We start from the raw sequence: 24,125 nt of genomic DNA, 5'->3' as shown, positions 1-24,125 counted from the left end.
GACCTTACACAAACCACTACAAACAGAACGAAGGAACAATGTATCAAACAACTCCTATATCTCTCAAAACGCCGTATAAACCAGAAATTTTATGCGAATACTTTAATTAAGTATCATAAAGCACTCCGCATACCCCGAGGCCTACGGATCGCCCTGAAACCGTCTTTATGTAAAAAGTCTAAAGCATTCTTGGAGAGATGGAATGCTATCCTTAACAAATGTAGTCTGGACTTGATACTTTTGATTGTTGAGGAACTGTCGGAAAAATTATCAGAACTGACACAAGAAATCACGACCATTGAAGCTGAATTGAAAGAATCAATCACCCCTGAGGAACTCACAGCAACCTTGGAAGATATCAATTAACAGCTGGACAGACATGCTAAAGAAATCAACGAGCGAAAAATCCGAAAATTTCGCCGGGACACCCTGGACTATAAATTAGGGGAGGTGTACACCTGGGCGGATGTTTACGCCCAACGCCGAAGAAACAAACCGTACAATCAAAACACCGATACCTCTTCCTCAGGAAGTGACAACACTAGCCGTCCACCAAGGAGAACTCCAGCAGGACCATCGACTTCCACAGACCCACATGGTCAAAAACCAACACAAACACCGAACAACACAGACCTAACAACAACCGAGCGTTTTTTAGAGGCAGGCCCAGACAGCATCGACGACCCAGACAGGGTAAAAGGGCAGGAAAAAGAAAACGAGGGTACCCAACAACCTCTGAAGAGCAAATCGAAAACCAGGAAGAATTGTTAGTGATTAACATCTCGGACACTAGCCTCACGAAACATGAAATGAGAATTCTCCAAAAGGGAATGTCATTTATCCCCACAAGCAACTCCAATCTACTAGAGTTAGAAGTAAGCACTTTCAAACTAACCCGTAAGTTACGTTTAAGACACTTTTTTGAGAAAATCCTGGAACCGCCTAAAGAAACCAAACCTGATTTACTACTAGGCCTACGACCGTCTAGCACCTACATGCCCCCCAGCAGTCATAAGAGCATAGACACTTTTGAGACCCTGGTGAGACAAGATATTTCTAAAATTAATTTCAGGAAGAAAATTCACAACAACATCACCAATAAGGATAAAGATGCCTTAAGAAACATGGCCAATAACACTTCCATCAAATGTCTTAGAGCCGACAAGGGAGGCGCCTTAGTCATCCTCAACACCAACCTATACAATCAAAGGATAATGGAACATGTCATGACCCTAACACCTACATGCCACTAAGTGGGAATCCCACTAGCGAATACAAAACTGAACTGTCTAAACTCATTGGCAAAGCGTTTGATGATGAAATCATCGACGAGAGAACAAAAAGGTACCTGACAGTGGAACACCCCAGAAGCCCCACTATCACCATGTTACCCAAAATACATAAAGATCTCATGGATCCCCCTTTTCGCCCAATCATCTCTACCAGGGGATCATTACATGAACCGATCGGTAAGTTCATTGATCCGTATCTACAACCCATGGTCACCAACTAGGCAAGTCACATAAAAGACACCACGGAATTTCTGAATAAACTGTTGCTAATACAGATCAACAAGGATGAACAATTGATATTATGCACCGCAGATGTCAAAAGTTTATATACCTCCATTCCCCACGATGGTGGGATTGATGCAGTCGAACAAGCTTTACTTCGATGCGACATCACTGACTCTTTGAAAACTTTTATCCTGGAACTTATGATATTCACTTTATATCACAGTTACTTTTCATTTGACCAGAAATGGTACCTACAAATGTCCGGCATGGCTATGGGCAATTGCGCTGCACCAACATACGCAAATATCTACATGGGGAACTTCGAACTTAACAACATCCACACAAATAAAACCTGGACAGACAATCTAAAACTTTATGTGCGTTACATAGACGACTTGTTTTTCATCTGGAAAGATTCCCGAGAAAACCTAGAGCTCGCCTTAACAGACTTGAACTCCAAAGATGACCGGATTGAATTCACATGGAACATCAGCGACCAGGAAATAGCATTTTTGGATGTACTTATAAAAATAACCTCCAATGGCATCCAGACAGATCTCTTCCGAAAACCCACGGACCGAAATAACGCTTTACTATAAAGCAGCTTTCATCAAAACTCTTTGAAAAGACATTTACCGTTCAGCCAAATGTTAAGGGTCAAACGCATAGTGTCTGACCCCGACACTAGAACTTCCCAAACAAAAGTCATGGCATCAAGATTCCTCAGCAGAAGATATCCTGAGGAAACAGTCAATGAGGCCATCAAAAGAGCATCTGCGATCTCCCGTTCAGAAGCCCTGAAAGGCATAACTAAGACTGACAATCAAAGAATGGCTCTAGTCTCTAGATACTCAACATCTAGCAGAACCTTTAAGAACATCATCACAAAACATTGGCGGATTTTATCCTCCGAACCAGACTTCGGGGACCTATTCAAGGAACCTCCTATCTTTGCCTATACCCGCTCGAAGAACATCGAAGAGATCCTGTCAAACACAACCATGGAACCAATGAGACACATGGGCACTCGCCCCTGTCATCACTGCAACAACTGTAATAACATAATCAGAGGCAACAGTCTTAATCACCCTATGAGAGGTTTCAATATCAAATTGAATGTAGACGCCACATGTGATTCTATGGCAGGACCGGAGGCTCAGATTATGCTTTTCTTTCTTCGCATTTATTACAACCTTGAAAAACACAGCAGCCTTAGAAAAGCTCATAATGCAGAAAAAATGCTTAAAACCAACAATAAAGCATTTTAGCCATATAACTCAAGAAAAAAATGTCTCTGGGACTACAACTCCCATCATAACAATATAACAGTCCAAACGGAGTCCTTCCTCTATGTCCACAATCCATAGATAGGCAGTCCCTTCTCCATGTTCCTCTCTTTCTTCGCTGCTTCCGCAGCCAGTTAAGTGTTTTTTTCTCTCTCCCGCTCTCAGAATGTGATTGTTGGGTATTTATACTACTTTGTGCACTGTTTTGCTTAACGTTTATTGGGGCTATGGGTCTCTGGTGATTTCTTTGTTTCAGAGCCCCATTTGAGTCGCGGAAGCGCCGTTTCGCTTCCTTCGCGACTGTGCCCGGTGTGTTGTTGCGGTGCGCAGTCACCCGCTAGGGGGCGCGGCCGCGTCTCGTTGGTCTCCGGCGCGAGTTTCTCCTCACAGAGGAGCCGCGCTGAGGAGACCAACCGCCGCGGAGCCGAGCCCTCGAGCCTGTCTCACCAAACGCCCGTTTATCGGGTCTGTATCGTTTTGCCCCATATTTGAACGCCCCAGCAGGGGTCTGTATTGCGGTGTTCTGCCGCGTTGACGCCGACCTGGCAGATTTCAGCACTCGTGTTGTGTGGTGTGGCAGCGCGCAGTGAGACAGCCGACCTGGTCCCCCTGGGGTGGGTCTGCGCGCTGGGGGTTGTGAGTGCGCCCTAATTTTGCCAGTCCCTGGCACCCAAAACTGCTGCAGTCCTCCGGTCTGCCCTAATTCTAAATAATACCCAGACTATTGGGTAGAGTGTCAATCCCTTAAGCTACCTTTGGGCAGCATGGAGGACGATTATTATGAGGGTGACTCCCAATCATATTTACAAGATGAGGAGTTTTACCAAGCTGTAGACAGCTCTATCTACCGCTGTGTCACGGAAGTGGTGACCCCTATGGAGGAGCGTCTTTCGGCGCGCATAGTGGAGGAGTGCGCCAAACTAGCTCAGGCGCAGTCAGGAATCCCTTATAACCTCCCAGGTCCATCAGGTGAGGGCCCCTCTGCTCCTAAGAAGCCCTGCAAGGGGGGGTTGTCGGAGGGTGCTCAGGGGGTGGACAAGGGTGCCTTTGAGCGTCTGCGTGACGCTTTTTTAGCTAAGGCGACAGAGTCCCCGCCTGACCAGCCTGCGGCCCCCGCCTCGGTGGTAGCTACTGAGACTGCCCCTTCGTCCCCGGGGGACTCCCCGAATTCGGACGGTGAAGAGGAATCAGTGCGTTCCTGCCGACCTTCGATCTCGGCCACTGAGTTACCGCGGGACAGCTCAGGTATGCTGGATCCGGATGAAATAATGCATCCGCGCTCCGCAGCCTGGGCCCCGGGTGACAAGGTGGCAAAGTTCGTGGCTAGTCGGTTGCGTAAGCCTCTGGAGCAGGAGGCCAGGGGATGCCTCCGTGGGGAATGCCCTAGGCCCACCTTGGAGGGAAAAGTTGCCATGACTCCGGATTTAGATGCAAAGATGGCAACGTTTCTAGCAAAGTTTATGAAGGACCCACGTAAGGGCATTGACAGATCCTGGCGATCGTGTCAGGACAAAATGCTCGACGCAGTAGGACCCATTACTAAGATCCTAGACATGGCGGAGGAGGCTAAAGCTACTGGTTCCGCCATTGACCCCGACGTTTTGTCGAATTGGGCGCAGAGGGTGATTGTTTTCTTGGGCAACGCCAACTGCGCCCTCTCCACCGAACGTCGGAGGTCTTTCCTAATTAAGCTGGACCCTAAGTTAGGAGACTTAGCCTCTTCAGAGGCAGGAGCGGTTGCCCAAGGTGGTCTCTTCGGAGAACCGTTCATTAAAGAGTTAGGGAAGTTCGTGGCTACCTTTACGTCCCTGGACAGAGCTCAGTCCAGTATTAAACGCGTATTCCATCAGCGTTTCTCCCAAGGGGCCGGTCGCGGTAGGGGCCGCGGGACCGGCCGTGGCGGGCAAAATGCCGGCAACAGAGGGCAAGGCTCCGGGCGAGGACAGTACAACACCTCAGCCAACTTCAACTCTTTCTACCCTACAAGAGGGCAACGTTTCGGAGGTCGAGGCTTCAGAAAGAACTCCAACGCTTCCAACACACACGGTGAGTGTTATCCCCGCAGAGCAAGTTCAGATTGGCGGCCGACTAGCGGCCTTTCGCAGGGCGTGGGTAAACCTTACGGCGGATGCTTGGGTATTGCAAACTATCCGCGGTTTTCATATCGAATTCTACGATCAACCTTTCCAGGTGTGCGCCCCGCGCCCTATAACCTTTTCAGCGACCGATGCCCAGTTGATAGACGAAGAGGTCGCGGAGCTTCTCCGCAAAAGGGCCATTCGTCAATCAACTCGACACCCGTCAGGCTTCCTCAGCAATCTTTTCCTAGTGGACAAACCCGGCGGAGGCCGTCGTCCAGTGATCAACCTCAAAGAATTCAACGGATGGTTGGTCTATCATCATTTCAAAATGGAGGGAATTCATCTCCTTCGAGATATTCTACTTCCACGGGATTGGTTCGTACGGTTGGATCTCAAGGATGCTTATCCTGTGGTTCCAATCTTCCCTCCTCATCGTCGCTTCCTCCAGTTTCTCTGGCGGGAACAGGTGTTCGAATTCACGGCCCTCCCGTTCGGTCTGTCCTCAGCCCCGTGGTGTTTCACCAAAGTGCTACACCCTGTGGTGGAATTTTTGCGAGCGCAGGGGATTCGCCTAATCGTCTATCTAGACGACATTTTATTGATGGCGCAATGCCCACACAGTCTGCTTTCTCAGCTGGACCAGACGGTCGCCCTCCTCCAGGAACTCGGTTTTGTCATCAATGGAGACAAGTCGGTTCTCGTACCCTCTCAGAAAGTAGAATTTTTGGGGTTTGTCATAGACTCCGTCGACGCTTCCCTGAGCCTTCCGGCTCGGAAGATGTCCAAGATCAAGCACGTCTTACGTCAGACAGTTGCAAGGTCCCACACATCGTTACGTCAAGTTGCCAGAGTGGTGGGCCTGCTATCATCATCGATTCAGGCCATCTTTCCGGGCCCTCTGCATTACAGGGCTCTCCAACGTCTCAAAGCTTATCATCTACGCAGGGGCGTGTCCTACGACCAGATGGTTCCCCTATCGGAGGAGGTCAAGGAGGAAATGTTGTGGTGGCTTACCCACATGGAGGCCTGGAATGGTCGGGCAATTTTCGGATCTTCCCCGGACCTCGTCATCGAATCCGATGCCAGCAGAGTCGGTTGGGGAGCGCGATGTGGGGATTTTTCAACCGGCGGCACTTGGTCCTTGGAGGAACAGAAGTTACATATCAACTGTCTAGAGCTTCTGGCGGGTTCCTTTGCGGTACGCTGCTGGACCAGAGACTCAGTGAAGTCGTGCGTCCTGTTGAAAATGGACAATGTATCGGCGGTGCGGTATGTGAACCACCTAGGGGGCGCGAGGTCCCGTGCACTGGCGAATTTGGCGAAACAGTTCTGGGATTACTGTCTAGAGCACCAGGTATCGGTGACGGCGGAGTACCTGCCGGGTCAGGCCAACCAGGTCGCAGACTGGCACTCCAGGTACCTCCGGGATTCCAGTCTGTGGATGTTGGATGTCCAGGTCTTTCGCTGGCTCAACGGGCTGTGGGGTCCTTTCTCACTGGACCTGTTTGCGTCCCGTTTGGATCACCAACTTCCGAGGTTCTTCAGTTGGAGGCCGGATCCGCTGGCAGAAGCCACGGACGCGTTTCTCCAGGACTGGAGCAAGGAGAAGCCCTTTGCGTTTCCGCCTTTTTCGATGGTGATGCGTACGGCGGCACAGGTTCGCCGGCAGGAAGTGGAGCTGGTGTTGGTGACACCGCTCTGGAGGTACCAAGTCTGGTTTCCAGTTCTTCTGGAACTTTCCTGGGATTCTCCAATCCTACTCCCCCGGCTTCCTCACCTGCTCCTCAATCCGGATCGAGATCCGCATCCTCTCATCGTTCAGAACTCTCTCCGCCTCATGGCATGAGGCTTTCAGGAGACGTTGGTCGCTCCCGGGCCTTTCGAGATCAGCTGAAGGTCTGTTATCCAAGGCCTGGGCTGCCAGTACGTCGAAGCGCTACAAATCCGCTTGGTCTAAGTGGGTGCGTTGGTGTCTTCGACGGAGTTTGGATCCCTTGGTCGCGGGACTCGTTCCCGTGTTGAACTATCTAACGGAATTGGCCATGGGGGGCTTTGCTTACCGCACGATTAATGCTGTGCGTTCGGCTATATCTGCGGCGCACCACCCGGTTGACGGTGCTCCGATCGGAGTACACCCTTTTGTGTGCCGACTTTTGCGGGGCGTCCGTTTGGCGTTACCACCAGAACCCCGGTACTCAGTCCTTTGGGACGTCAATTTGGTCCTGAACCTTTTCCTGTCCTGGCAACCTAACAGGTATCTATCGGTCAAGGAACTCTCGGCGAAGCTGGCTATGCTTCTATGCTTAGTGTCCTGCCGGAGAGTGTCGGACGTGCGGGCTCTAGATGTATCAGCACGCGTGTTTTCACCAGATGGTGTCACATTCACAATTGGTCGCCGCACAAAGTCGGCTTCTAGAACGATTTCGTATCCGGCCTTCGTAGATGTCCCGAAACTATGTGTTGTTCAGTGTTTGAAAGCTTATGAAGAATTGACTTGGGACATTCGCCCTCCGGGCGAGAGACAATTGTTGATTGCCTTGCGAAAGCCACACCATGCGGTCTCTTCCCCCACCATAGCCAGGTGGGTGCGTTGGGTCATGCAAGAGGCAGGTATTGATACTAAGCGTTTCGGAGCTCATTCGGCCAGGGGGGCCATGGCCTCTAAGGCTTTCTCTGCAGGAGCTCGTTTGGAGGATTTGATGCGGGCCGCGGACTGGTCCTCCGATTCCACCTTTAAGAGGTTTTACTTTAAGCCGGTGGTGGATATTGCAAGTTTGGTGGTAAGTAAGCTTTGAACTAGCATAATCTGAGCCTCCGGTCCTGCCATAGAATCGAAATTTGCCTAGCATTTGTAACGGTAAGTTTCAATTCTATTAAGGACACGGAGGCGAGGATTATCCCACCCGGTATGTCATCAATCGACACCCCCCCCGTATGGCGGTAAGTAGCCAGGTTTTAAAGTTTCTCCTCATGGTTGATTATGAGCCTTGCATGTTGATTTGATTGTAAATTCCTGAATATTCCCGTTACGGCGCTGACGCAGTTCTATTTCTTCCGTTAGGAAATGATGGTTCCAAGCAGGATCAATGAACTGACGGCGTAATTTGCGCAAAGAAAGAGGAGGAACATGGAGAAGGGACTGCCTATCTATGGATTGTGGACATAGAGGAAGGACTCCGTTTGGACTGTTATATTGTTATGATGGGAGTTGTAGTCCCAGAGACATTTTTTTCTTGAGTTATATGGCTAAAATGCTTTATTGTTGGTTTTAAGCATTTTTTCTGCATTATGAGCTTTTCTAAGGCTGCTGTGTTTTTCAAGGTTGTAATAAATGCGAAGAAAGAAAAGCATAATCCTCGCCTCCGTGTCCTTAATAGAATTGAAACTTACCGTTACAAATGCTAGGCAAATTTCGATTCATCAAACCTCATCTACCTACTCAAATGCCCTTGTGGCATGATATATGTCGGAAAAACTACCAGGAAAATAAAAATTCGCTTGAACGAACACAAGTCCAATATCCGCACTAAAAACATCAAATCCAGCGTGGCTACCCATTTCAATGAAGCCAATCACAAGGTGGCTCAACTTAAATTTCTGGTTCTTGAAATTGTACCCAAGATTGAAGGAAGAGATATGAATAAGACACTCCTACAAAGGGAAACAGCATGGATTTACAGACTTCAATCACTGAAGCCTCATGGTCTCAATGACCGGACTGAACTCAGCTGCTACCTGTAGTACCCAATGGGTACATTGTTGATACATTGTAACCCAGTTTTGCTTGTTATATTCATTTATTCTGCAACCTAACCCCCGTAATTCATTTGTTCCCTCTATTCCTCTGGTTCACCCCACTCCAAGATGGCCGCACCACTTGCCCCTTTACCAATAGTCCTTCTTTGGTTTCCACTCCTCTAAATCCCGACCAGGAACTCCGCGTTCACTACGCAAAGTTTTCTGAAACTCTGCTGCAGACACCGCCGATACGCCGCGTGCGTTCCCATTACCCAAGTAAGTTCCATTCCGAGGCTTATCGTTGCCGAGGAAGCTCTCCCACCGACATTCCCATACTTAACTGTTCTTCACGTTATGTTTTCTCAGAATTCATGAAAACATTCAACCTAAGACTATCACGTAAGTCTCGTCTTGTACGAGCAGCTTGTTTATTTGCTTTGTTCCCTTAACCTCTTCAAACCCTAGTCATCCTCCCTTTTTAAGCGCACCGGCGGACTGCCACCCGTTCCTCCCGACTTTTTCACTTTCCTTCACCCCCATTCCCACACTGTGATTGAATGTACAGTTCACGGTCACAGTCCCATCCTTTTGAGTTTTTACATTTAACATGCCACGGAAATGCGCATGTACAAACACTGATGCATGCGGTTGATTGATTTATGTTTATATTATTGTTAACTTATGATTTGATTTGATTCATGGTACAATCATTGATTAGAGCTTTGTCCTGTTCTTTTTGCAGCGCTCCTTGATAAAGGGCCCTTCGGGTCCGAAATGCATTGGAGCATTTCTGATAAACTTCCATTATGTAGACAAACATGAACTACGTGATGTTACACATGGAAAACGCATAAACTTGAAAATGAAAATCCAAAATAAAATACAGTAACTTGATTTTTTGGAACTTGTTGAACTTTCTTGGAGTCTGTTGTGTCTCAAACAACGAACCAAACGAGTGTGCCCAAAAGCAGGGATGCGCCTACGCCCCAGTAGCGCACTCAACCTTTTCCCGGGAGGTGCCAGGCCCGTCTTGCTTTTTGTGCTGGTAATTATTTTAATTGCCCTATCTTTAATGTGTGCAAATAAACACCTGGGGGTCATTTGAACTTTGGCGGAGCAGGAGTGATTCTGTAAATCTGCTTTACTCTCTTTCTGCTAAATTTTAAGTTTCCCCATTCTTTTCAGAGCAGGTGGAGCACAGTTTTTTCGATGAAGGAACCTCCAATGGAGCTGCCGTCTAAACCTGTGACCTGGAGGCCCATCTGCCACAAGTCAGTCCGGTAATAGTCACAGTCATCCCACTCTATTTAGGTCGGTGCAATAATCACTAGATTTTCCTTCCTTAGACCTCCAAGGCATGGCGGCTCCAGGACCGGAAACCACCCAATGGTCCCATGGGCAGGGGGAAAACTCCCTAAGCCATTGTTTTTGTTTTTTGTTTTTGAGAAATAAACTCCTGCTTTAGTAAAGTATTTAGAAAAAACAAAATAACTTTGCTGGATGCTCGCATTAGACATGATTCCCGCTTGGTAAAGCTGCGTTGACTTCTATGGAGTCACCATAATGTCAGCTCCACTAATGTCACCATTCATGTTCACATGCTGCAAACCATCACAGGCTATAAAATCTTTGGGACGCATGTAGGTGGTGCCTCTTGTTCTCTCAGCTTTATTTCATATTCCTTCCAGTTCCATACGGGTTCTCCCCTTTAGGTCACTCACCTTTTGCTCCTGTAGCTCCTGATCGTCCAGGCTCTCCAGTCTTCATGGATTTTGAGCTGCATTCCAAGTCTCCCCATGTGTTTGTTAGCACATTCGCGAAGCCTGGTAGGTGAAACTGAAACTGCAACTGCTTACCTGTGTGTTATTACTCTGTCATGCTAATATGAGTTGCAGACTTACTGCCACCTCCTGGACTAATACTTGATGCTTATCCAAGCTGCCCTTGGAGTGCTGACGTAGATGGGTCTGGACCAGTTCCCATCATGGATACGGTCTGTAATCCTGACTGGCTCAGGGTGCTGGAAAAAGGCTCTGTGGATATCAAAGGCACAGCAAGCAGTCACTGGCCTTCCCAGGTGTTTTTTTAATTTAAGAAACTTTCACACTTATCTACCAACTTCAATTTTTTTTTTTTTTTTACCTTGTGAGGAGGTCGAGGTGCATCGGGTGAGCCAGGGCTTGTGGTCGAGCACAGCCTGAGGCACTTTTACTCCTCCTCTTCTACAGGAAAAACAAGCACTGGCATAGCCAATAGGTCTCGCTTTCGGACCTTATAAGTATTTAGTATCCAGCACAATAGCCTTGCTGCAACAACATCAACTGTTGCATGGCTAAACACTTATAATGTCCCAAAGGCGAGACCTATTGGCTATGCCAATGCTTGTTCAATGCGTTTGATGCCAGCAGGTCACACTGCAATACAGGCTGAAGTTCCGCTCCCACGGAAAGGAAGGATTGAAACGGAACATCCAGCACTGCACAGCACTTCTGGCTGCTTTTTATCCTCACCCTCAATGTGCATAACATTAGGCACCCTTCTCAGCACTTGGCACTGCAGAAAAACACAATAAACGAGAAATTGAGGCAACTGCTTCCTAAAATGGGGTCAACTGCAACAGCAACAAGGTGATGGATGCAGTGCTTGAATTCATCCTAGCCACTGGCGGTCAGTTAGATTCCAGTCTACCGTTCTTTGCCCACCATGCCACACTAGGCAAAGGCCCACCTTATGCAAATCAGTACTAACCCAGCTCATGGGCTCATTAACCAGAAACAATGAGAAAAATACTATTGTAGCAAAAGTACACCTCAATACAGCAGAATAAATTGTGTCCCTGTGTGGGTGGGTAGACGGGTAAAGAGCAGATCCAGTAACACCTATGTGCTAAGTGTCAGAATTTCAACACTACTGTACGTAGTTTTGAAATATTTACTTCTGAATATTCGGAGTAAACTACATTTGTGAAATATAAACCAATTACACTACCGTAGATTGGGGGTCAGAAGGGAAAAGTTTATAGACTAATAGGTGTGTGTTCCCTTATTCATCAATCTATATACCAAAAAGACACACCTCTAGTCTCATCCATGAGAATCAAAGTAAATTATGCAGTTTAGCCCTACCTCTCTCGAAACTAACTTAAGTGATATTTATCATCAAGGGGAAGACATCCCTTAAGGATAAGAACCCTCACTTACCCGAAGGTGACATGCTTCATCATATGGGTCCTCCTTACCAGTGTAGAAACCTAGTCAACACTGGGAGCTGCTACTTCAAGTTTTAAGGAGGGAGCTCAGAGATGTTTTTGGTAAGGAAAAGGATAGTAATCCCATATGTGGAATGATGGGTGTAGTGAGGTTAGCAGAGCTGTGAGTTAAAACTGTCTAGATAGAATACACTGTCAACTACTTTATTATAGTGTTCTAACTGACAGGATTAAAATGAAACAGCACAGTTGTGTAAATATATAGCCACTGTCACTTTATGGTCAACATGTTTCAGCCTGTTGATCAAAACCTTTGTATCAGCGGCTTTCTTCAGGACCAGATATTGCTGCTGAAAATGTGTGAAAAATAATAATAAATTTTATACAACACCGGTTTTCCGGTTTTTCTTTTTGTTGTCAGGTTATACCCAAGGTATCTAAAGAACAAACAGAAAATGGGAAAAGGGGAGGTTCGAGAGAGAGAAAAAAGGCAAGAGACAATAAATCACATGGTAACTTGAGCAATGTGCTTGTCACTATGTCACAAGTCTATTTATGCTTCTTTATAGTCACAAATAATACAGACTTACCCTCAACTGTAGGATAGCCCTGCCTCACCTCTACCTGACAGGCTGCTCTGGAGGGAGGCCCCGCGCTGCGGGAAAGAAAAGAAAAGAAAAAGTGCCGAAGGTGTCAGAAAATTCTACACCCTCTCCACTTTACTCCTAATTTCTTTGATAATCAAGAGGTCAGTAAGCACATCTAGGTAGGGCAGTCTCAAAAACCCCACGTCAAAATCATCCTCATATCTCTTTAAATATGGGCAGAAGAGGGAGCTAAGAATGACCAGGAATTCTATGGAAAAGGGGGATGGTATTACCCATTACAAGGGGAGCATACCTCTTGTTTACCAATTACAGCGATCAAAGTCAAAGTAGCGAAATGGTTCCTGCTCCATCACTCACTACCATCCACGAGCCCTTCGTGAAAACTTACCGTTCGGACAGTTTTTACACATAAGACGTAACTGCACGGAGCTGGAAAAATATGAAGAACATGCAAAAGTACTGACAAGTGACAAAAGACAACAGGGCCCAAACCACACTTTGGGATCTTCCCCCAGTGGTAGGACATTTTCTGTGCAGAACTTGTACAGTTTGCCCACAAACAGAAAGACCTCAGGAAATTGATATAGGGACTTCACGCCCATGGAAAATTGATAAACACACCATTTGTAACAGCGAGCGATTGATCTATCGTAATATGGTGTCCCTGTCAGCTTCGTTATGTGGGAATGACTACCAGAAAAATTAAAACTTGTATTCAAGAACATAAGAGTACAATCAGATGTGGCAAACGCTCCACAAAGCTGACTAATCATTTTCTGGACAAAGGCCATCTTGATACTGATCTGCATTGGGTGGTTTTAGAAAAACCTTGGATTCCACCACATTTGACAGATCCTTCGAAGTTCTTATTCCGCAAAGAACAACAGTGGGTCTACAGACTTAAAACAGATACAATGGGCCTAAACGATGATATACCTTGGGTTTCCATTTAAGTATCCAGTCACAGTACATGTTACATCTGAGGGACTGATTTTGTTTAAGAACTATAGTAACATTATCTTCATGGGTTGTAGAATGAGTAGAATGTGTCAACCCCTTACTCGTGCGCTTATTGTCATGATAAAGCACATATAACTTGAAATATAGCTGAATCTAAGAGCCAAGATAAAATAAAAATAAAAAAGAGACTTGTGGCCCGAATAATAAACACGACACGATTAGATGGGAGAGTGTGACTAAGAAATTGAATTTAAAATTCTAACGTGGAGAAGGCGAAGTATCAAACATATTTCTGACACTAATGTCCGCGTAGAACGGAAAACGATATCAAACGCGCATGTGCGGAAAGTAGGGTCAGGTACACACATATATATTTATGCCGATAAGAATGTATTTCTCCTTGAGGGTATGAGTTAGTTTATACATGAGCATAAGATTCATAATAAGGTACAATGTCTGTAATTTCCCGAGTGTTGACGACTTTTTCGGTACATTGTCTAAAAATAATATGTCAACAAACAAAACAGTCAGCGAGCGCATGCGCCGAGTATAGTGTCACCCGATTTGGCGCATGCGCAATGGAAAACGCAGGCAGCGGGGAGAACAGCCCTAGCGTAAAGGACCCCTGTCTGGCACAGCGGCAGACAATCATGCCGCTTGTGTGTAAAAGAGAGCCCGCCTTTCCATTCGGTACCTCCCGGGGCAAGCTCTTTCTTGAATTGAGGTACCGACGGAAAGGTGAGTGATGGAGCAGGAACCATTTTGCAATTTTGACTTTGATCGCTGTAATTAGTAAACAAGAGGTATGCTCCCCTTGTAATGGGTAATACCATCCCCCTTTTCCTTAGAATTCCTGGTCATTCTTAGCTCCCTCTTCTGCCCATATTTAAAGAGATATGAGGATGATTTTGACGTGGGGTTTTGAGACTGCCCAACCTAGATGTGCTTACTGACCTCTTGATTGTCAAAGAAATTAGGAGTAAAGTGGAGAGGGTGTAGAATTTTCTGACACCTTCTGCACTTTTTCTTTTCTTTTCTTTCCCGCAGCACGGGGCCTCCCTCCAGAGCAGCCTGTCAGGTAGAGGTGAGGCAGGGCTATCCTACAGTTGAGGGTAAGTCTGTATTATTTGTGACTATAAAGAAGCATAAATAGACTTGTGACATAGTGACAACGCACATTGCTCAAGTTACCATGTGATTTATTGTCTCTTGCCTTTTTTCTCTCTCTCGAACCTCCCCTTTTCACATTTTCTGTTTGTTCTTTAGATACCTTGGGTATAACCTGACAACAAAAAGAAAAACAGGAATACCGGTGTTGTATAAAATTTATTATTATTTTTCACACATTTGCAGCAGCAATATCTGGTCCTGAAGAAAGCCGCTGATACAAAGGTTTTGATCAACAGGCTGAAACATGTTGACCATAAAGTGAAAGTTGCTATATATTTACACCACTGTGCTGTTTCATTTTAATCCTGTCAGTTAGAACACTATAATAAAGTAGTTGACAGTGTATTCTATCTAGACAGTTTTAACTCACTTTCTATTCTCCCACACAGCGCTGCTAACCTTACTACACCCATCATTCCACATATGGGATTACTATCCTTTTCCTTACCAAAAATATCTCTGAGCTCCTTCCTTAAAAATTGAAGTAGCAGCTCCCAGTGTTGACTAGGTTTTCTACACTGGTAAGGAGGACCCATATGATGAAGCATGTCACCTTCGGGTGAGTGAGGGTTCTTATCCTTAAGGGATGTCTTCCCCCTGATGATAAATATCACTTAAGTTAGGTTCGAGAGAGGTAGGGCTAAACTGCATAATTTGCTTTTATTCACATGGATGAGACTAGAGGTGTGTCTTTTTGTTATATAAATATAAACCAATACCAGCTAAAGCTATGATGCCCCAGCAGTTACTGAAGTGTAAACACATTCTTTTGTATTCCATTTCATACTGTAAAGAGCCTCATATGTGTGTCATAAAGGAAAGACGCTAGACCCGGCTGGTCCTACATATGCTACCACACTCACTGCCTCACCCCCTTCCAGCCCACCGCACTCCTGTGACTGCATCACTTCTCCCATGGCCCCGTTGTGTCATCTCTTGCCTGCGGTCGACATGTCAGCGAACAGTACTGTGCTATGACAATCAACATGACCCTTTCTACCCCACAACTAACAAGATGCTGAGCTACAAAAAAACAGTTCCCACAGTGACAACAGGCCAATGAGGGCCGGCTTTAAGGCAGTGCTACTGGTGCGGCTGCACTGGGCGCTGGCCCATGGGTATGGGGGGCACTGAACTCAGAGGGGGCGCTGTTTGGCAATGACATAGGCTTTAAAAGCATCTGTGGCAGATTTGCTAGTGCTTCCAGGATTCATGCAGTAATTAAAATGTCAGATACCTCTTGTGATTAATGTTCGGGCTATAGAATGATGAGAGTTTTGTCTGCAGTTTGACTCACCATAAAGTAGCGCAGAGGGTTAACATGGCTGCTGCAAAGAACAGATCTGTTTTTTGTGTGGGTAGCTGAGCGGATTAGTAAAGCCAGCCTACACCAGCTCTTAAAAACAAGTGAAATGTATGTGAGAGAAGGGCTCTTTAGAGATGAGGGAGGGCACTTTTGTAGGGTGGCAAAAAAGATTGTCACAAAGGGTGCCACCAGCACTAAAGCTGGCCCCGGGGCCAATGGTCCCGAAAAACCACCCTGATACTCGCAAGCAAAGAATCAGCAAATGTGTCATTATATGCAGCACATGACCAAAAACCATCTCTCCTCGGCAAAGCACCTTCATTCCCTTTGCCTCAATTTGTAAACACGTAAAATGCAATGCAAGTATGTGTAACTGAGTAACGTGTACATATGTGCGATGTAAAATAACTGCTGCTATTGGGCGAGGCCTTCTAGCAATACTGTAATAAATAAATAGTATTTTTCTATTTACATATTTAGGGTTCAGTAATGTAAGTTCAACCAAAACCCAGTTACACACAACACTGTTTTAGGGTAGATTGTACTCGAGATGCGACTGGTCTAAAACCTCTGGGAAGGCTGGCTGAAAGAGGAAAGAAGAGGGAGTTAACTCATGGAAAACAAACCATTCATGGAATGTCCACACAGTGTATTAATCTTATGAGGCTACCATTGCTGCGCACTTGTTTATTTACATAGTGTGACAGGCTAGATCAATAATGCCAGGAAAGAAAACAATCTGCCATGTACCGTACAGTGAGTGAGAAAACACACACAGACACAGACACACACACAACGACACACAACACACACACAGGCACACAGAAACACACACACACGCACACAGAGACACACACGGATGCAACCTGCCAAGGAACGGCGATCTGCTTAAACAATAGACAATTCAGAGCATCAAAACAAAGACTGAGGGCTTCCCAAGCCTGCATTGCCCGTCTCAGAACAGTAAGGGCAGACCTCGGGATCTGTGGGAACAATGCACGTGTGTGGAAACTAACCAATTTCATCCCAGTGAAATCAGTGGAAGATTCGTCAACATTAAAAATCTGTATCAGTCACTCGGAGGGCAGCACATGGATAATGTCCTGGAGGAAGGTACCCCAATCAACAGATGAAGATTCACATAAAGGAGGCACCACACTTTAGGCAGCTGTAGTGGTAGGATTGAAAGGCAGGGAGTTGTTTTTTTTATTGGGTCCTAGAACAGGCCATAGGTTCTGGTCTCTAGCTGTGGTGGCGACTGAAGCTTATCACTGGTGCCCACCACCTTAGATAAAAGGGCACACTCCCTCTGGGAGCTGTACTTGCCAGCGGTGCCAAAGCTGAGTAGACAATGATTATTGTGTCATTTGTATCTATGCCCCAAGAAAATCTCCAGAATTCAGCCTGTATTTAAAGCCTGTGTTAACATCTTTACCGCTTGAGCAATGGTGAAAAAGACTGCAGATTATCCAGGTTGTGCTCCGAAACCATTGCCCCCGAACTGTGCATGTCTGAAGTCATGAATATTGACAATTGTGTGGAGCCATGACCAGCACACGTTCAGTAACATACTTTCCTTTTAAATCAGAAACGGAATGTACCGGGGTAAGTAAAGTGCCACATTCAACTTTTGTCCATGTGCTCATGCATCACCCTAGCGCATAGAAGCCAGGGCACTTTTTTCAAACACACACGAATGCTTAAAATGATGATCCCTGACTCCTGTATCGCCAGTGCAGGCAACATGAAGCTGCCACTATGTGATTAGGTGAAATCCCCCCATACATCTTAACCGGGCAAGTGCGGAATATCCTGGTTGCATAAAAGCTGCCTAATGAACAATAATCGATTTTGGAAAATCATTAGCAATCACATAATTTCGGGGTATTGAAGTCTCATCTGGGCGTTACCATTTGGTCCTTGCCATTATTAAAACTTCTGGAGCATGATCAGCTGCGCCTCAGCCGGAATGACAGAAAAACCTCACCCAATGTAACCCAGCCTGCATTGGGGCAGTGACCCTCACCCCCCACCTGTATGCTCATAACACATCACCCTCGCATCTTCAAGCAGGTTGTTGTTTGTCACAGCGGAGCCTGCCTCCTTCACACAACTGTTGAATCTATGCAGCAGGCATTTACAAGTGAGTGGTGTGAAAGGGTGAGGCGAAGCATACAGGAGGGGAGGGGTATAAAGGTAACATGGACGATGGGGTAATTAACAACAGGGGAGGGAACAACTGCATCTGCCATAACATAAAGCTGCTTCCTGGAATCCCAGTGTCCGCCGCAAATATAAGGAGCGGATACGGTTAGAGACTGGGGATCGGGGAAAGTAGATAATGCACTCCTTATTTCTTTTTTGGTGCTGTTTTGATATGTTGCCCCATCCTTCCCCGCGCACAGTCATTGATAAAAGCGGGACGGTATAATTTTTTTTAAATGGTGTTCGGATAGAAGCAGAGCTCGCAACAGGAGAAGGGAAGATGAATAGGCCTGTTGTCAATTGCCCAGGGGGAGCAGCTGTGCGACCAGAGAGACTTCCCATGCAGCCTAAAGAAACAAAACAAAACAAGCGCGCGGCAGAAGGAGGAGGCGGCGCCCGCCTCGAGCCGCAGCAGGGCGAGGAGGGGGGCTGCGCGATCACTTACTGGAGCGATAATTGCTACCATATGGTGGCGCTCGCTCCCGCAAGTGAATTGCCTCACGTGCACGTGTTGCCATTAAAAGCAATGGAACGCGTGCACGTGTTTGGCTGAAAAGCCAAAGCGATAGGAATAGGTCATTTTGCCTATGCAGCGCATGTGCACTGCATAGGCGAGACCTAAAAAAAGAGCCACTGATGTTCTGGGAAGGTTCTTCGCCCAGGAATGAGCCTTGGCTGCACGGAGACTCTACAAAATGAACTGGAAACTGTGTGCACTCAATGCCATAGTGTCTCCTCACCTGATGACTATGCAAAGGGGATTGATGTTGTGGGGCGCACACAGGCTCTGTGTACGTTTAAAGGTCTGTTTACGTTCTTTATAGTCAGTCAAAGACATATTTGTATTGAAATAATCCAGGTGCAGTGCAGCTATTTACAAATATATGGATAGAAGTTTTCAGGACTTCTGAAGGGCTGTCTTAGGTTTGGAAGCTATAAGTAATCGCTAAGTTTGAAATGAATTCCTTAAAGTCCAACAAATGAGCTCAGCCGGACGGGGTGAAAATAGGTCCTGGCACGAAAATAAAAATGGCCCACAATCATGAACAGCGTAGAAAGAATAAACGTGGCTCACATTCATGAACTGGTTAGTAAAAATAAATAAAAGTGGGCCACATTAATGAACTGGGTAGAATAAAAATTAAAGTGGGCCACATGAATGAACTGGGTACTAAAAATAAAAATGGGCCACATTTATGAACTGGGTAGTAAAAAATAAATAAAAGTGGGCCACATTTTTAAATCGAGCAACTCTAGACGTTTTCAGATATTCTGTCTCGGTGATCTTTAATGCCAGGAGAACCGATTGTATTTGATGCGGGATATGTGAAAGGTAATTTTAGAGAAATATGCGATTCACGAAGTTCCTTCCAAGCATAACGATAATAACTGAACACATCCCTACTGTTCTGCTCACAAAGTGTGATTGCCTCAGCCTTCCACGCTGCGTGCCAAGAGAAAACAGCACCCAGCCTGCCCAGTGCTGCCGTCTAGTCTTTATTTGAAGGTGTTTACAACCACGGCCCTCACACTGCCACAAAACCACGACAACACAAAGCCGGCCTACTAGGGTGACCAACTGGCATAGGTGCAAATTCAGGACAGTGAGTGTAAAAATTCAGGACAAAGGGTTAAAATTCAGGACAAAAATTCAGGACAAAAGGTCAAAATTCAGGACAAAACTTTGGGACATAAGGTAAGTTTTACAGACATGTTAGAGGTGGTAGCCCAATAGCATATAAGTAAGTAAATAGACAACCATCTAAGTATAAGTCAAAATAAGTTTATGTTAGGTTGAGAAAATCGTGTACTTCATGTTTTTTCAGTATGGCCGCAGCTTGCTACCTTAGACGATTAAAAATTTGCATCTCGCTCCAGCAGGTAATTTAGTCACCAGACAATGGTGAACCACACCAGAATATAAGTGAGGCCGCTTTTATTGTTGATTGAAAACTACTAGATATACAAGGAACTTTACAGTGCCAGCCCCCAGTAACAAAACCGCTACCCCCCCTTACCAGCCTCCCAGGAAAACACCTGATGCCTGGTCCGGCCAGTCCTGCCTTGCTACCACCTTTCAATGGTGCCCCTCATCTTCACTTAGACCGTCTCTCATGCTTATCTTATTAATTTCTCTTATAGTGTTACTCATCCCAATTATGTAGGGCAGGGTGTCGGAGTGCATTACATCACACACATTTTATAGCGACAATGACTCATATTAACGTGAAAGTCAATGTAAAGGAAATGTTACTTAGGATAATGGGTGCTACAAGGTATATTTCTTTCATCTATCATTAAGTCTTTCACCATTCATTCTGTCCTTCAATCTGTGTGCCCATTAATATCCAAACATATTCACCCATTTGCAAACCTATCCACCATATATCCTTCCATACATCATGTCCCTCGTCCATCCCTCCATCCACCCTTTCACTCATCCATCCATTATTCATCTACTCACCTTTTCACCCCATCCATCCGTAGTCATCCATCCACTCCTCCACCCATCCATCTATTCACTCATCCATCCAGCCATTTACCCTTTCACCCATCCAGCCATCTATTCACTTATTGATCCATCCATCCAGTCACTTATCCTTCCACCCATTCAGTCATTCATCCTCCCTTTCTCTCTCCATCCCCCTTTCATTTATCCATCCATCCACCCATCCATCTATTCATCCATTCATTAATTCCATCCATTGATCCTATTACACATCCATCCTTTCACTCATCCATCCGTTCTCTCATCCATCCAGCCTTTCACTTCTTCACTCATCTATCCATTCTTTTGCCCATCTACCCCCTTTCACTCATCCATCCATCCATCCTTTCACTCATCCATCCACCCATTCACTCGCCCATCATCTAAGCTTTCATTCATCCATCCATCCTTCCACACACCCATCCACCCTTTTACCCATCCATCAACCCTTCCACCCATACATCCATTTACCTTTTCTCTCATCCATCCTTCCACTCATTCACTCATCCATTATCCTTTCATTTATTATCTATCAATTCACCCTTTCATTCATCCATTAACCCTTTCATTCGTCCATTCATCCTTCCAGTAATCCATCCAGCTATTCACACATTCCTTCACTTATTTACTCACCCACCTTTTCACATTATGAGCTGAGCCTTTGCCTCAGAGTTGCAAACAGAAGAGGCCCATCCAGAACTTCACCCCTGCTGTAGTTCCTAAAGCAATGGGTGGGGTGGGGGAAAGTTCACTATGCCCCTACACATAGGCAGTCTGAAAACGCAGAAGTCATGAGTCATGCTGTGCATGATGCACAGTGCCAGGATGTGAGGTGACTATGACATGGTGTTTCCAGGGCTTTAAGTGGTGTAAAAAAACTGGAGGGTCTCTTCAAAGGGGGTGTTCTATGTAATTAAGGATGTGGTATAAAATACCTAGGCTAAAAATCCACGCTTAGCATAGTGTTCCGCCCGACTGGTATTATATTGTTTATGTCATTGCATCCAGATATATATTAGAGCAAGTATCATTACACCAACAACAAGCCAGGACTATTGGCTTTGTCAATGGTTGTTAGTTGCTTAAAATAAACAAGCATTTACAATGCAATGGTCTCGGCAATATTATAGGTAGAGCTATTGGAATTGCTCATTATTTTTTTATCTTTTTTGTATCCCTAAATAAATGGCATTGTCATTTGTATTGGCATTAGCTTTGTTTTTTGCATATGTGATACCTATTGCATTAGCAGAGAGAGAGTGAGGTGGTGAGATAGAGAGAACGAGTGAGGTATTGAAATAGAGAGAGAGTGAGGTAGTGAGATAGAGAGTGAGGTAGTAAAGAGTGAGGTAGTGAGGGAGAGGGATGTTGTGAGGTAGTGAGATATAAGCATAGAGTGATGTTGTGATGTAGTGAGATAGAGAAAGAGGTAGTGAAAGAGAGTGAAAGTGAGTTAGTGAGATAGAAAGAGTGAGGTAGTGAGATAGAGAGTGATTGAGGTAGTGAGTTAGAGAAAGAGAGTGGCGTTGTGAGGTTGTGAGCTAGAGAGTGAGGTAGTGAGAGAGTGATGTAGTGATGTTTTGAGAGAGAGAAGTTGTGAGATAGTGAGGTAGTGAGAGAGTGGAGTAGTGAGGTAGAGAGTTATGTAGTGAGAGATAGGTAGATAGAGAGTGAGGTAGTGAGAGACAGAGAAAGTGAGGTAGTGAAAGAGTGAGGTAGAGGGATGTTCTGAGGTAGTGAGATAGAAACAGTGAGTGAGTTTGTGAGGTAGTGAGATAGAGAGAGAGTGAGGTAGTGAAAGAGAGTGAAAGTGACTTAGTGAGATAGAAAGAGAGAGAGTGAGGTAGTGAGACAGAGAGAGTGAGGTAGTGAAAGAGTGAGTTAGAGATGGAGAGTGATTTTTGGTGGTAGGGAGATAGAAACAATGAGTGATGTTGTGACGTAGTGAAATAGAGAAGGATTGAGGTAGTGTAAGAGAGAGTGAAAGTGACTTAGTGAGATAGAAAGATAGAGAGTTACTGAGATAGAGAGTGACGTAGTGAGTTGGAGAGAGTGAACTTGTGAGCTAGTGAGATAGAGAGTGAGTCAGCGAGAGAGTGTTGTAGTTATTTTTTGAGTGAGTGACTAGTGTTATAGTTAGGTAGTCAGAGTGATATCGAAATAGAGTGATGTTATGGAGAGAGTTAGTGAGAGAGAGTGAGATATTTTTATAGATATAATTTGAGTAGTGATGTAGTTATTTTTGTTTTGTGAGAGAGTGAAGTAGATATAGAGTGAGGTAGTGAGAGATAGAGAGAGTGAGGTAGTGAAAGAATGAGCTAGTGAGGGTGAGAGTTGTTGTGCTGTATTGAGATAGAAACAGAGCGATGTTGTGAAGTAGTGAGCTAGAGAGAGAGTGAGGTAGTGTATGAGAGAGTGAAAGTGAGTTAGTGTATTTGAGAGAGAGAGAGAGTGCGGTAGTGAGATAGAGAGAGTGAAGTAGTGAGTTAGAGAGAGGGTGAAGTTGTGGGGTAGTGAGAGAGTGATGTAGTGAACTTTAGAGAGAGTGTGTCGTGATATAGTGAGAGAGAGATAGTGAGATAGAAATAGAGTGAGGTAGTATATAGAGAGAGTGTGAGGTAGTGAGATAAGAGAGTGAAGCAGTGAGTTAGAGAGAGAGAGTGAAGTTGTGAGGTAGTGAGAGAGTGTTGTAGTGAATTTTTGAGAGAGCGTGTCGTGATATAGTGAGGCAGTGAGAGTGAGATAGTGAGATAGTAATAGATAGAGTGAGGTAGTGATGTAGAGAGGTTGAGGTAGTGAGATAGAGAGGGTGAAGTTGTGAAGTAGTGTGTTAGAGAGATAGTTACTGTGGTAGTGATAGTGTGATGCTGTGAGAAAGAGAAAGTTGAGTAGTGAGGTAGAGATTGAGGTAGAGAGAGAGAGTGAATGAGAGATAGTGTAGTAGTGTGTGAGGTAGTGAGAGAGATAGTGAGTTAGTGAAAGAGAGAGTGAGGTAGTGAGAGAGAGTGAGGTAGTGAGAGAGAGAGTTCGAAGGGACGGTATAGTGGAGCTGAGGAGAGAGTGAAGGGATGGTGCAGTAAGAGGCTGAGGAGAGTGCATCAGTGAAGGGACGGTACCGTAAGAGGCTGAGGAGAGAGTGCTGCTGTGAGTGATGGTGCAGTGGAGGAGTGAGGGCTGCAGCCTGGATGGGGGGTGGGGCTGAGCAGAGAGTGCAGCAATGAAGGGACGATGCAATGGGGGGCTGAGCAGAGAGTGCGTCAGTGAGGGGATGGTGCAGGGAGAGGCTGAGGAGAGTGCAGCAGTGAAGGGACGATACAATGGGGGGCTGAGCAGAGAGTGCAGCAGTGAAGGGACGGTGCAGTGGGACTTAGGAGAGAGTGTAGCATTGAAGGGATAATGCAGTGAGAGGCTGAGGAGAGTGCAGCAGTGAAGGGACGGTGCAAGGAGAGGCTAAGGAGAGAGTGCAGCAATAAAGGGACGTGCAGGGAGAGGCTGAGGAGAGAGTGCATCAATGAAGGGCCGGTGCAGGGAGAGGCTGAGGAGAGAGTGCATCAGTGA

The sequence above is a fragment of the Lissotriton vulgaris genome, chromosome 5 (genome assembly GCF_964263255.1).
Source record: "Lissotriton vulgaris chromosome 5, aLisVul1.2, whole genome shotgun sequence".
NCBI classification, from domain to species: domain Eukaryota; kingdom Metazoa; phylum Chordata; class Amphibia; order Caudata; family Salamandridae; genus Lissotriton; species Lissotriton vulgaris.
The sequence above is the reverse complement of the archived record's forward strand: the minus strand, read 5'-3'. Positions refer to the sequence as shown.